General features: G+C 28.9%; 1 protein-coding gene across 7 annotated transcripts in view; it reads right to left on the reverse strand.

Annotated features, from left to right (window-relative positions):
• The window catches only part of LOC124431511 (putative uncharacterized protein DDB_G0282133), a 76,572-nt gene that overhangs the window by 8,979 nt on the left and 55,093 nt on the right, over window positions 1-12,500 (reverse strand). The gene's annotated exons all lie outside the window — the stretch shown is intronic.

Below are 12,500 nucleotides of genomic sequence, written 5' to 3' on the forward strand. Positions count from 1 at the left end.
TCGAAGTCTCGAAAATAATGATCAGTAGATTTGATGAATGTATTTCCAATTTTGTCATTAGAAAAAAAAAAAAAAAAAAACAAAAAACAAAAAACAGAAAAGAAAAATAATAATATTCATGAAGCACATGCGACGCAGAAATTGTTTTAATCGAGATCAAAGTTGATCCATGTATCTGTACAGTATCATCCTCTGCAGACACAACCAGGATTAAATTGTAACAGAGAGGTTTAATTTTAAGAAACACCCGGTAGATATATCTATTCCTCTAATGCAGAACGTAAGTACACGTTGTTCTTTGAAACGCGAACTATCTCCGCATGACTTTCTTTCTCTTCTTCGTTCTGGTTAACGGCCTCGATCTTCAACTTCTTGTGTTAGATATCTTTTATGATACATTAGAACTTTAATACACTTTTAATCCGCGCACACGTATGTACGTATATATACGTACAATGCCGCGCGCTCGCGCACATTGATACGTATTTTAATAATTCTTTTTCTTTCTTTTTTTTCTTTTTTTTTTTTTTTATCCATTCAACTTTTATCGATCATCGATCGATCATAGAGATTGATCATCGATCAATCGATTCTATGATACTTTTATACAATCTGACACGGTTTTTTTTGTTTTTTTTTTTTTTTTTTTTTTTGATTATTTTCTTTTTCTTTTCTTATTTTTATTCTTCTCTTTTATCGATCGTAAATTTTATATTAAACATTTAATATTTATATACGTGCGTTTAATTGTAAAATTACGAAATGTTAATATGTATATATATATATATATATATATATATATATATATATATATATATATATATATATATTTATATATTTAATTCAATTCGATTTATGTCCAGTAAAGAGAGGAAAGTAATAATAGAGATGTGCAATAATATGCAATATGCATTATACAATGAGATATGCGTTGAAGATTTATTTCTTTATAAAATTTTATTATTATTAAAAATTACGACGATTTATATTTAATAATCGTGTAAAAATATTTCTAATAATGAATATTATTTAATAATATTTAATAATATTTAATAATTATTCAATTTGATACGTTTAATAAATTTTATAAGAAAATAATATAAATCACGCATTGATAAGATCTTAAAGGTATGAAATTTTTTTTATTGCATTTAGACGATTTTGAATTTAATTTCTTTCTTTTTTTTTTTGTTTTCACCCTCATTTAAATATATTCACGTAATAATTAATGGAATATTTCTAATTTTCGAATTATTTTATCTACGATTAATATCTCCTTATTATTCTATATTTCATTTAAACACTGAATAGATTTTCTAAATCGTGTAATAGAAAAAGGTTTCTTAAAAAATTCAACGTCAAATTTAGCTATGCAAAATTGATAATCGAGTATCGTTCTAAACGCTCGATCATGCGTTACGATATTTTGCATTTTGCAAGAAAAAGAAAATGAAGATGAAAATGAAGAAGACGAAGAAGAAAAAGAAGAAGAAGAAGAAGATGAGGAAGCTGCGCGTTAATGATGATGCCAATGTAGAAAGAAAAGGAAAGAATAAAATTGAAAATAAAAATAAATAAAAGGGAACCAAAAGAAAAAAAAAAAAATAAAATAAAAAGAAAAAGAAGAAACAAACAACAAGGAAAAGAAGTAAAGTTTGCAAAAGGAAGAAATGAAGAAACAAAGGAAAAAAATTAGATTGCAGGCGCCAAACGCGGATGTCCGTGCATTTGCTCGATCGAGTCTTCTAAACGACGTTATCAAGATGGCCTTGATTTAATTGGACGCCTTCGTATGTTGTATATATATATTATATATATATATATATCTTAGGCTTAGTTTCACCGGTATGTTCTTAGCAAAGAAACCGGCTACGATTTAATGACGTGAAGCTAACTTATCTGTTAAAGCAACGTCTTCGATGCTTTTCTGGATTTTATGCATTTAGTATTCCGCGTGTTACACGAATTACTTTATTTCTCATGTGTTAATACTTCTCTCTTTTTTTTTTTCTTCTTGATAAGAAATAAGAATCATTGCTTCAATTATTATTTTTTTGCTCTCTTTTTCTTTTTTCTTTTTTTTTTTTGCGACCAACCACACCAAGCAAATTGCGCAATGATCGATTCAATTTTCTTTCTTTTTTTTTTTTCTTTTTTTTAATTTTAAAAACAATTCCGTCGAAATGAGCGATTATTTTTTTTTTTCCCTTTGAAAATGATTGATCTACTTGTAATTATAGTTATTATTATTTTTTCGTAAGGAAATTCACATTTCTCAAATATTTTTCTTTTTTTTTTTTTTTTTTTTTTTTGTATATGTATTTTAATAGTGCTTGATATTAGAATAAATCGAGAATGTAATAAATGTTTGTTTTCATTCTTAAAAAAAGGAAAAGACTTTTTATATTTATACTGATTATAATATTGGAGTGTAAAACGCGTATTTCTTAGAACGTGTATTAGAACTGTAATAAATTTCTAATATATATGTTTCTCTCTCTCTCTCTCTCTCTTTCTTTCTTTCTTTCTTTCTTCTTTCTCTTTCTTTCTTCTTCGTCCTATTCGCCTAAACGCGAATGCAGAAGCTTAGGGTTACAACGTGCAGTCGATGCACTTGGCTGGGGCTACTCTAATAATAGGACTAGAGGACCAACTTTCGTCGCTTCGTTTCTTAGCCAGCTTGAACACATTTTCAAAATCGTATTTTAAAGTAACTCCGAATATCTTCTTCGTTTCCTTTACTGTGTTCAATCGTGGATTTAGATGTATTAGAGATCGATAGATAATTTAGATACGTAAAATGTATAGATGAAAATTAATTTTACAAATTTGAAAAAAGAGAAAAAAAGAAGAAGAAAAATGGATCAACACGGGAAAAATGGCCTTGAAGGAGGAATAATTAATCGTTTTTTTTCTTTTTCTTTCTTTTTTTTTTTTTTTTTTTTTTTTAATAATCAATAGAAATTATTGCTAATCAATTTATACCCTTTTTTTTTTATTATTTCTCAGAAAAATACGTGCGCACGAAACTTCTGTTCAACATTTTCTTGATCGTAGATTTGATAAACCAATACTATGAAAGAAGAATTTGCTTGAAGTTGGTCGTAAAAATTTTCTACGAAGAAGAAAAAAAGCAAAAAAAAAAAAAAAAAGAAGAAAAAAAGAAAAGAAAAAAAAATCACTGACATGTCAATTAAAGCACATTTTTTTTTGACCCACCCTCTTTATACATCAACCCCATTTGGAAAATTTTGTCATACATACGCATATATATATATATATATATATATATATATACATTTTCAAAAGCAACAAAGATATTTTAAGTTATCCGGTCAGCTGAAGCATCCTATATATACATATACGTACATATATATATATATATATATGTATATATATATATCTCTCTCTCTTTCTTTTTTTGTGTGTATGTATATGTGTGTGTATGTTGAAACTGCGGGTGGAACGGCCGATGGTTGTTGCTGGCTGGCCACTTGAATATTCTCCCCCTCCACACCCCATCCCTACCCGTTACCACCCTCTCTCTCTCTCTCTCTCTCTTTCTTTCTCTCTTTCACTTGGACCAAAGCCGAGGCCGTATTGCTTTTCGTCAATGAACGAAACGTTTTCCTTCTTGCTTCTCTTTTTCTCTTCTTGGTTATTTTTACTCATCTCGTAAATCGACAAGATCCCCCCCCTCCTATCTCCACCCCCTTCACCACCTTCTTTTTTCTTTTTTCTTTTTTTTTTTCTTTTTCTTTGGTGTCCATCGCTGCTCGGCATTCCATCGATGGCGCCAGAAATACTCGTCAATGACCCCGAAGAGTAATGTTACTACCTACTACTACTACTCCGCTATGTGAAATAATAATAACCGATCGATTTGTTTGTTTGTTTCTTTCTTTTTTTTTCTTTCTTTCTTTCTTTCTTTCTTTCTTTCTTTCTGTCTTTCTCCTCTTCGTTTATCTCTCTCACTTTCTCTTTTTTTTTTCTTTCTTTTTCTTTCTTTCTTTCTTCCTTTTTTTTTTCTCTCTCTCTCTTTAATCTCGTCATCGATGTAAAAAAAAACATTCGATTCATTCTTTGGGAGCACGTTTGATTGGCGTTTAAAAGCGTTACGACCCTTTTATTATGTAACATTTAAATGCCCGTATATTTATAGAAATATATATATTTCGATGTAACATCTCGAATAATTACATTTTTATTCGAAGAAATATTTTCCAAAGCTAAGAAGAAATTTCTTTCTCTTCCTATTTTTTTTTTCTTTTTTTTTTTATCACTTTTTTTCTTTTTTTCTTTATTTTTTTTTTCTTTTTTTTTTTTTTTTTTTTTTAAAGATAGAAATTGAATTTAATCCGACAATATTTAAATTCGACTTATTCGTTTACCAATTAAATATTTAAACGATTCCCTCAATTAAATTTTACTTTCCTTTCGCGATCGATTGTAATAAAATCAAATATTGCTTTGTTGGATTTTCTTTTGTACGAAAAAAGAAAGAAGGAAGGGAGTAAGGAAAAAAGAATTTTTGTCCAACGTGGGTACTTTCATTTTTTTTTCTTTTTTTTTTTCTTTTTTTTTTTCTTTCTTTTCCCCGTAAATACCTTGCTTCAAACGCTTCGAGTTAGCTCGACTGTTAAATCGAACACAGTAGCGAAACGTCAGATTTGTTTGATGCCTGAACACCCGTATTTAGTGACCGTAGGCAACTACTATAAACTAATATAGCTTTGTCTCAATCACGTTAGTTTTATACCGTTAAATATCAGTTCGTTCGCTGTCGTTGACCGGAAATATTATTAGAGTATATATATATATATATATATATGTATGTAAGTAGATAGAGTTGAATAAATTTCGCCTTTCTCGAATTAAAACGCATGTACTATTCGGTTAGTATTATCGATCATGACGTGATATACATATATATATATATATATATATATGCACACACATTAGATAAAGCGATATGTATTGTCGTATTGATCATTCTTTTATTTACTTAGTTTAACGTAGATGAAAATACTCCGAATAGTACGAGAACTATATATATATATCAATTTTTTTATTCCATTTATATCTTCTATTATATATATATACATATTTAGAATATATTTTTAATATAATACACGTACACATACAAGAACTCACATCTGTATACATGCGTATATTTTATTTAATACATACATTTCTAATTAAAAATCTTATCTCTTTGATATAATCAATTTCATTCTCTCTCTCTCTCTCTCTCTCTCTCTCTCTCTCTCTCTCTCTCTCTCTCTCTCTCTCTCCCTCTCTCTATCTTTTGAATTCTGTAATAGTCCGATTTCAAGCAGTAAAATAATTTACAACGATTAATTGGCTAGTCGCATTTTTAATATCACGCGTTAACCAGAATGACTTTTTTGCATTATGTAATCGAAACGTTACGCAAGTATCCACGGTGTGTTTATAAGGTTAAATTGAGGGTTGTGGAGGGGAAAGGAGGGTGGGAGGGGGGAAGAGGAGGAGGAGGAGGAGGAGGGATAGAAATTTTATGACTAAAGGACCCTTTCCTTCTTCTTCTCTCGAGCACACACCTTATCTCAAAATGAATCTCACGAGAGTACACGATAGTTCGTGGCTAGAGTTGGCTTTCTAACTACGTTAGAACGTGTGAGAAGAGTTGAACGAGAGAGAGAGAGAGAGAGAGAGAGAGAGAGAGAGATTTAAATCTCTAGTCGAACATAATATAAATAATTATATTAATAACAATGTTCAATTGAAAGTTTGAATGTTAAATCGATCATTTACGATTAGATCTACCATTATTTATATTGTTTGAAAAATTATTCCTTGCCAATTTCGATAATAAATTAATTTAAATTATCTATTATTGTTTGGAAATAACGTGTAAATTTATTTATTTCTACATATATATATATATATATATAAATGAACACGAAGAAATATGAATAAAAAATAAATACAAAAAATAAATAAAGGATCATCACATCCTACGCTTTTGCGAATTTTGTTCACTTTGTGAACCGAAAAAGGTGAGGCAAGAATTTCTCTCTCTCTCTCTCTCTCTCGCTCTCTTTCTTTCTCAAGTAAGCCCTTCAAGAAGAATCGAAAGCTTTCTTCTTCACCTCGAAGGGACACCTTAAAGGCGTGTCCTTTCTATAAGTGTCCGTAAATTCTTTAGATTTTTGACCGGTTAACGTCATAAACTCAAAGTACTTAAATACGTTTGAAAGTCTATGAGTGCCTGAGAAATTCCTACTCGACATTCTGAACTTAATGTGTCATTTTTATGATCGAGATAAAAAATTAAAACAAAGGAGGAAAAAAAGGAAGAAAAAAAAAAAAGAAAGAAAGAAAGAAAGATAAAAAAGCTAAACAAAAAAGAAATTGTCAAATCTTTCATAATATAAAAATTACTTCTCGTAACAACGAACGACACATTTATCATGTATATTTGATTTAATGATTTTTTGTTAATTAAAAAAAATTTATATTTTTCCTTTCTCTTTCTCTTTTTTTTTCTTTTATTGAAAATAGAATATATATATATATATATATATATATATACGGAATTAGTTAATAATTAATATAAATAATAATTTAATGACGATAAACGAAATGATATTATATTTCTGTATGATAATATAACACAGTGAATATATCTATTGGAATAACATTATTATAAGAAATAATGAGTAATTCTTGGATGTGAAAAATATCTAAGCGATATTAAAAATCGATTAAATCCATTAACTGAAAGACTCTTACGATCAATATTTCTAATTTCATTCTATTTACAGAAATCTTTTCGATTCCTTTCTAATCTTTAGATTTTTGTTTTCTTAATAAATTTCTATCGAATATATTCTAAAATATTTTCGGAAGGAATATACACAATTGATTTTGAAGAATCACGTTATAATAAAACAATTGTTTCTTCTCTCTCTCTCTCTCTCTCTCTCTCTCTCTCTCTCTCTCTCTCTCTCTCTCTCTCTCTCTCTCTCTCTCTGTCACTCTCTCTATTTTATTTTTTTTTATTATGTAAAACAACCTCGTTGTAAGGGTCCCCATCGAAAACGTCGATTAGCTAAGTCCATTCGTGTCGGCACGAGAGTGAATAACAGTTATACTAAACGCACGACGTTTCACGAGGAGAGCACGCTCGTCGCGTCGTGACTTGAAAGTGCCTGAACATAAAGTGTCTCGTTATCGTTGTACTCTTTTATATGTACGTTCGTTGCGCCATTCGACGACGCCGCCGTCGACGACGACGACGACGACGACGACGACGCCGACGACGACGTTCGTTGCGCCATTCGACGAAGTTGACGACGACGACGACGATGATGACGACGTTCTATCGAGCACACGCGGCTCACATGCATACAATCATAGTTTGAATATCTCTAAGAAGAAAGAGAGAGATAGAGAGAAAGAAAAAGAGAGAGAGAGAGAGAGAGTAGTTCGATCGACAGTTCGATTGTTGCATTTATTTCGTTTGGGTATAAAATTACGAGTAGGTACTTTGACTTTAAGTGAGAATGCACATTTCTTTACTTTCTGACCTTCTTTATCTATGATCTTTGATTTCTTTTCTTTTCTGTGGTTTCTTTTTTTTTTTTTTTTTTTTTTTTTTTTTGAAAGATAGATCTTGAAGAAATTATTTTGGAATCATTCGTGATCACGTGTATATGTCGTTGTCTGTGTGCTTTCTTTTTTTTCTCTCTCTTTTCCTTATTTCGATTTACTTTTCATTTTGAAAAGATCTCGTAAGATGATTTATATTAGTATTTCGAGACATTATGATATTATGATATTTGTAATAATAAGGATTGTAAGATCGATAGATCTTTGAAAAATGATCTCGATCGTACGTAATCTTGTATCTGTCGTTGTCAGTGTCATCGATCTTTTTTTTTTTTCTTTTCTTTTTCTTTTTGTTCTTTTTTTTTTTTTCTTTTCTGTCGTTTGTTTTGTTCTGTTTTTTTTTTTGTCTTTTCTTTAATTTCGAAAGATAATATCATTAGAAACATTCTCGATAATAAGATTGATAGATCTTTGTGGAATGATCTCTATCATTCATGGATCTTGTATCGTCGTATAAGATCTATCTATCGTCGTCTTCTATATGTCATTGATCATTTTCAATTTTGAAAGATAATTTATATTAGAAATTGTCCTAGGATAATTTATTAGAAACATCCACCTGATCGATATTATGATATTTATAACGGAGATATGATAAGATTAATTGATCTTTGACAAAATTATTTTGGATCATTTTAGGATCTTTTATCTATCTATCTATCGTCGTTTATATTAGTTTCGAAAGATAATTTATATCAGAGACATCTTCAAGATTGATATTATGTCTAAATGAAAAATGAACACGCAATAAATAAATAAATAAATAAATAAATAAATAAATAAACATAATTATCTTAATTAAATATTTTCCTTCTTTCGTAAAATATCTACAAAACATTCGTGAGAAATGATTTATACAAATTTTCTTGCGATTCCAAATTCTGTATTAGTTCAATTTTTAATTCTCATATATAATTTATAATAATTCCTTAAAAACACCATAGATCATTAATTTATCATAGCTACACGATTATATCATATTGACAATGATTTTATTCTAAATATTAATAGGAACTATTTTATAAGCATATCAATAAATATCTGTACTTATCTTTTATCATTTTTTATTATTATCGAATAAAAACATTTTCGAACACTTAAAAAATATTTACAACTAATAACAATGCCTTATCCAATCGATAAATGATCTTCCATTAAAGAGATCTACGAATGTTTTTAGATAAATCGAAATCTTTTTATGAAATCTTTACACACACACACACACACAAACACAAACACAAACATACACAAATATCATTCGATAATATATTACAAATATATCTATATAATATTTGTGTATATGCGCGCGCGTGTAAATTAAAGAACAAATAAAAAGGAAAAAAAAAAAAAAAAAGACAAATAATCCAAAAAAGAAAAGAAAAGAAAAAAAAAAAAGGAAGAAGAAATTCATTCGTTGTTAACGTTTGTTTGCACGAATTGATCGATAGCGTGTCTGTAAACACAAAATTTAGTTTAGAAAGCGAAAGATCAAGATCGAACGACTTAGACGTCGTAGACGTAGACACAGACATAGACATAAACTTAGGATGAAGAAGAGAGACGAGGAGAGACAAAAGAGAGGATGAAGAGAAGAGGACGATGAAAAAGGAAAGAGAAAGGATCGTACACAGGTTGGAATGCATCTCGGGTTGCTCGCTCGTTCTCTGGTTTGTTGGCTTAGGTTGTATTAGAGCTTAGCTTAGCTAAGCTAAGCTAGGTTAGCTAGCTAGCTAGCTAGCTAGCTAGCTAGGTAGGTAGGTAGGTAGGTAGAGTCTAGCTGTTTCCGGGTGCATCTCCGGGAACAGATAAGAGTCTTTACAATAAGGCTACTCCAGGAATTCCAGAGCGAAGGAGTCTCTCACGTTCGAGTCAGCAACGTGATTCCTTTTACTTCTCGTTTTACTTTGCGATATACGTGATCAGAATATTTTATTATCCTCTTTCTCTTTTCTTATCCTTTTTTATTTTATTTTATTTTTTCTTGTTTTAATTTTTTATTCTCTCTCTCTCTCTCTCTCTCTCTCTCTTTTTCTCTTTTTTTCTGTCTGTCTGTCTCTTTCTGTCTCTACAGTTTTTTTTTCTTTTTTTTTTTCTTTTTAATAAACATCTTTTTGCCATTGTTGTGAATAATTTGAAAGTTGAATCGATTTGAAGTAGGCTCATCAAAAAGATATATAACGTATGTGTGCCCGGAATAATTTGAAAATATTGCGTATTGTTTTTAGTTGCTGTTGTTTTCTTTCTTTTTTTTTTTTTTTTTTTATTTTGTTCGTTTGTTTGTTTTTTTTTAAGGATCTTAAATCCGTTCTCGTTTTTTCTTGAATATTAAAGTATGATTGTCGTTGTTAATTTGTATAGTATATATATTTAATTGAACAATGATTCATTCTCTCTCTCTCTCTCTCTCTCTCTCTCTCTCTCTATCTCTTTCTCTCTTTTTGGAGAAAGAGAATGATTTCATTCGATTCTAAATGAGGAAACGTTGACTCTCCATCATGGTTTACTCATGATTTCCATTGTTCTCTTACTTTGTTGATTCTATAATATAGCACGTGACCTTTTTTTCTTTTATTCTTTTCTCTCTCTCTCTCTCTTTTTCTGTTTTTTTTTTTTTTTTTTTTTTTTAATATTCATATATTAATTAATAATATATTTATATGATAAGACAATCTTTTAATGAGACAAATTGATGCAATAATTTAATAAGATAATTACAAAGGATGCGGATCAAAAGTTTTTAAGTTATAAAAAAAAAAAAAAAAAAAAAAAAAAGAAACTTTAAACCCTAAACCCTCCTCTTACTTTATATAAAAATGATCCAAGGTTCATCCTTTATTTATATTTGATAAGCGTATAATTTGTTGACTACGTAAATATATTTATCAAGGATTATACGAAATTTCAATAGGACTAAAGTTAAATCACAAAAATTTTCTGTGTTTTCACTTGTGTTTGCGTTCTTTGTGTGTAGGAAAGAAAAAGAAACAAAAAAAAAAAGAAAAAAAAAAAAAAAAAGAAAAAAAATAAACAAAGGAAAAGATACTAAAATACAAGCTTTCATATACGACGTAACAAATAAATTTAACGTGGGTGTGTTTGTAAGGGGTATAGAAAAAAATCATTAGTAAAGAAAAATTTGTTAATTATAATATAACAAAACGTTCTAATTATATTTATTACAATGAAAATATTAAAAATCATTGTCAATATATGAAATAATTATTTGATAAATATATCAAAAACAACATAGCTGTGGTATATATATATATATATATATATATATATAGGGGAGAAAAAAAGAAAAAAAAAAAAAAAAATACTTCAATAACTAATTCATCTTAGAAAAGATATCACTGTCAATATACGACATAATTACGGCATATCAATATGATTCTAATTCATCCGAGAAAGATCCGTAGATTGCAAACGAGAGATCTATCGTTCGGACAGGCGAATAATTTAGCTATAGATCAAAACAGATAAGATAATCCGGGAACACGAGCGACATTAGAAATCTAGGAAACCTTGATAAAGCGGTTAACATCGATTAAATCCGTGACGCTTCTACTTTGGCATTCGACAAGGTATTCCTTTCGTTTCTCTCTCTCTTTCTTTCTCTCTCTCTCTCTCTCTTTCTCTCTTTCACTCTCTCTCTCTCTCTCTCTCTCTCTCTCTCTCTCTCTTTTTCTCTTTCTGTCTCTCTTTCTTGCCTTGAGAGCAAAGATCGACAAACCAACCCACGCGAGAACGAAGCGGCTCTATTAAGGACCCCCTCCATGATCACCACCATCACCATCACATAGGAATTTACGGTTCGAGACGAGTTTGCAAGCTTTAATAACGTTCAGACTTTCTATACACTGAATATTCGCATAATCTGATATATATGTATGTATGTATGTATGTATGCATGTATGTAGGTGTGTATCTGTCTAACTATCTATTTATCCATATTCCAGACGTGTCTGTATGTTTATCTATGTTCTAAATGTATATATATATATGTATGCATGTATGTATGTATGCATGCATGTATGAATGTATGCATGCATGTATGAATGTATGTATTTGTCTATCTATGTATCTATATTCTAGACGTGTAATGATACATAATGAAAGCCTTGCGATCGCTTTGCCGAGGACAATTTTCATTGAAGTATAATAGAACGATGATTAACTTACATAATCTTTTCATTTGAATCGTATTGCGATACTATTTTATTATCTTTATTATTTATTTATCAATGATGTTTACGCAATATACGTATATAAGTATATATGTATGTATGTATGTATGTATGTATGTATGTATGTATATGTCTATTATCTGTGTACATGTATTATCTATTATTTAATTTATTTATCCATGTGAGAAAATATTTAATAACATAAAGATAATAACAAATTATTATCACCATTATCACCATTATCGTTCTATTATATTAATGAAATTTTTACGAAAGAAAAAAAGAAGAAGAAGAAGAAGAAGAAGAAAAAAGAAAGTTTGTTTTTTTTTTTTTTTTTATAAAAATATGTATATTCTTTTTCTTTTATTATTATCAATTAATTATTAATCCATATTTATTGTCGTATATAAATATTTAGTTGTTATTAATAAAAATTGGATGATTAATTAAAACGAAAAGAAGAAAAAAAGAGAAGAAAAGAAAAGAAAAAGAATATAAGGAAAAAAGGAAAAATAGATCTCTTTTATTTCCTCGATTTAAATTCGTTCGATAAAAATCATACAAATCTGATTAAGTGTTACGCAAAAAAAAAAAAAAATAAAAATGTCTAATATTCGACGTAATACTTAACAGTAAAGAGAAAGAGAAAAATAGAAA

Source organism: Vespa crabro, chromosome 21, assembly GCF_910589235.1.
Source record: "Vespa crabro chromosome 21, iyVesCrab1.2, whole genome shotgun sequence".
Taxonomy (NCBI): Eukaryota; Metazoa; Arthropoda; class Insecta; order Hymenoptera; family Vespidae; genus Vespa; species Vespa crabro.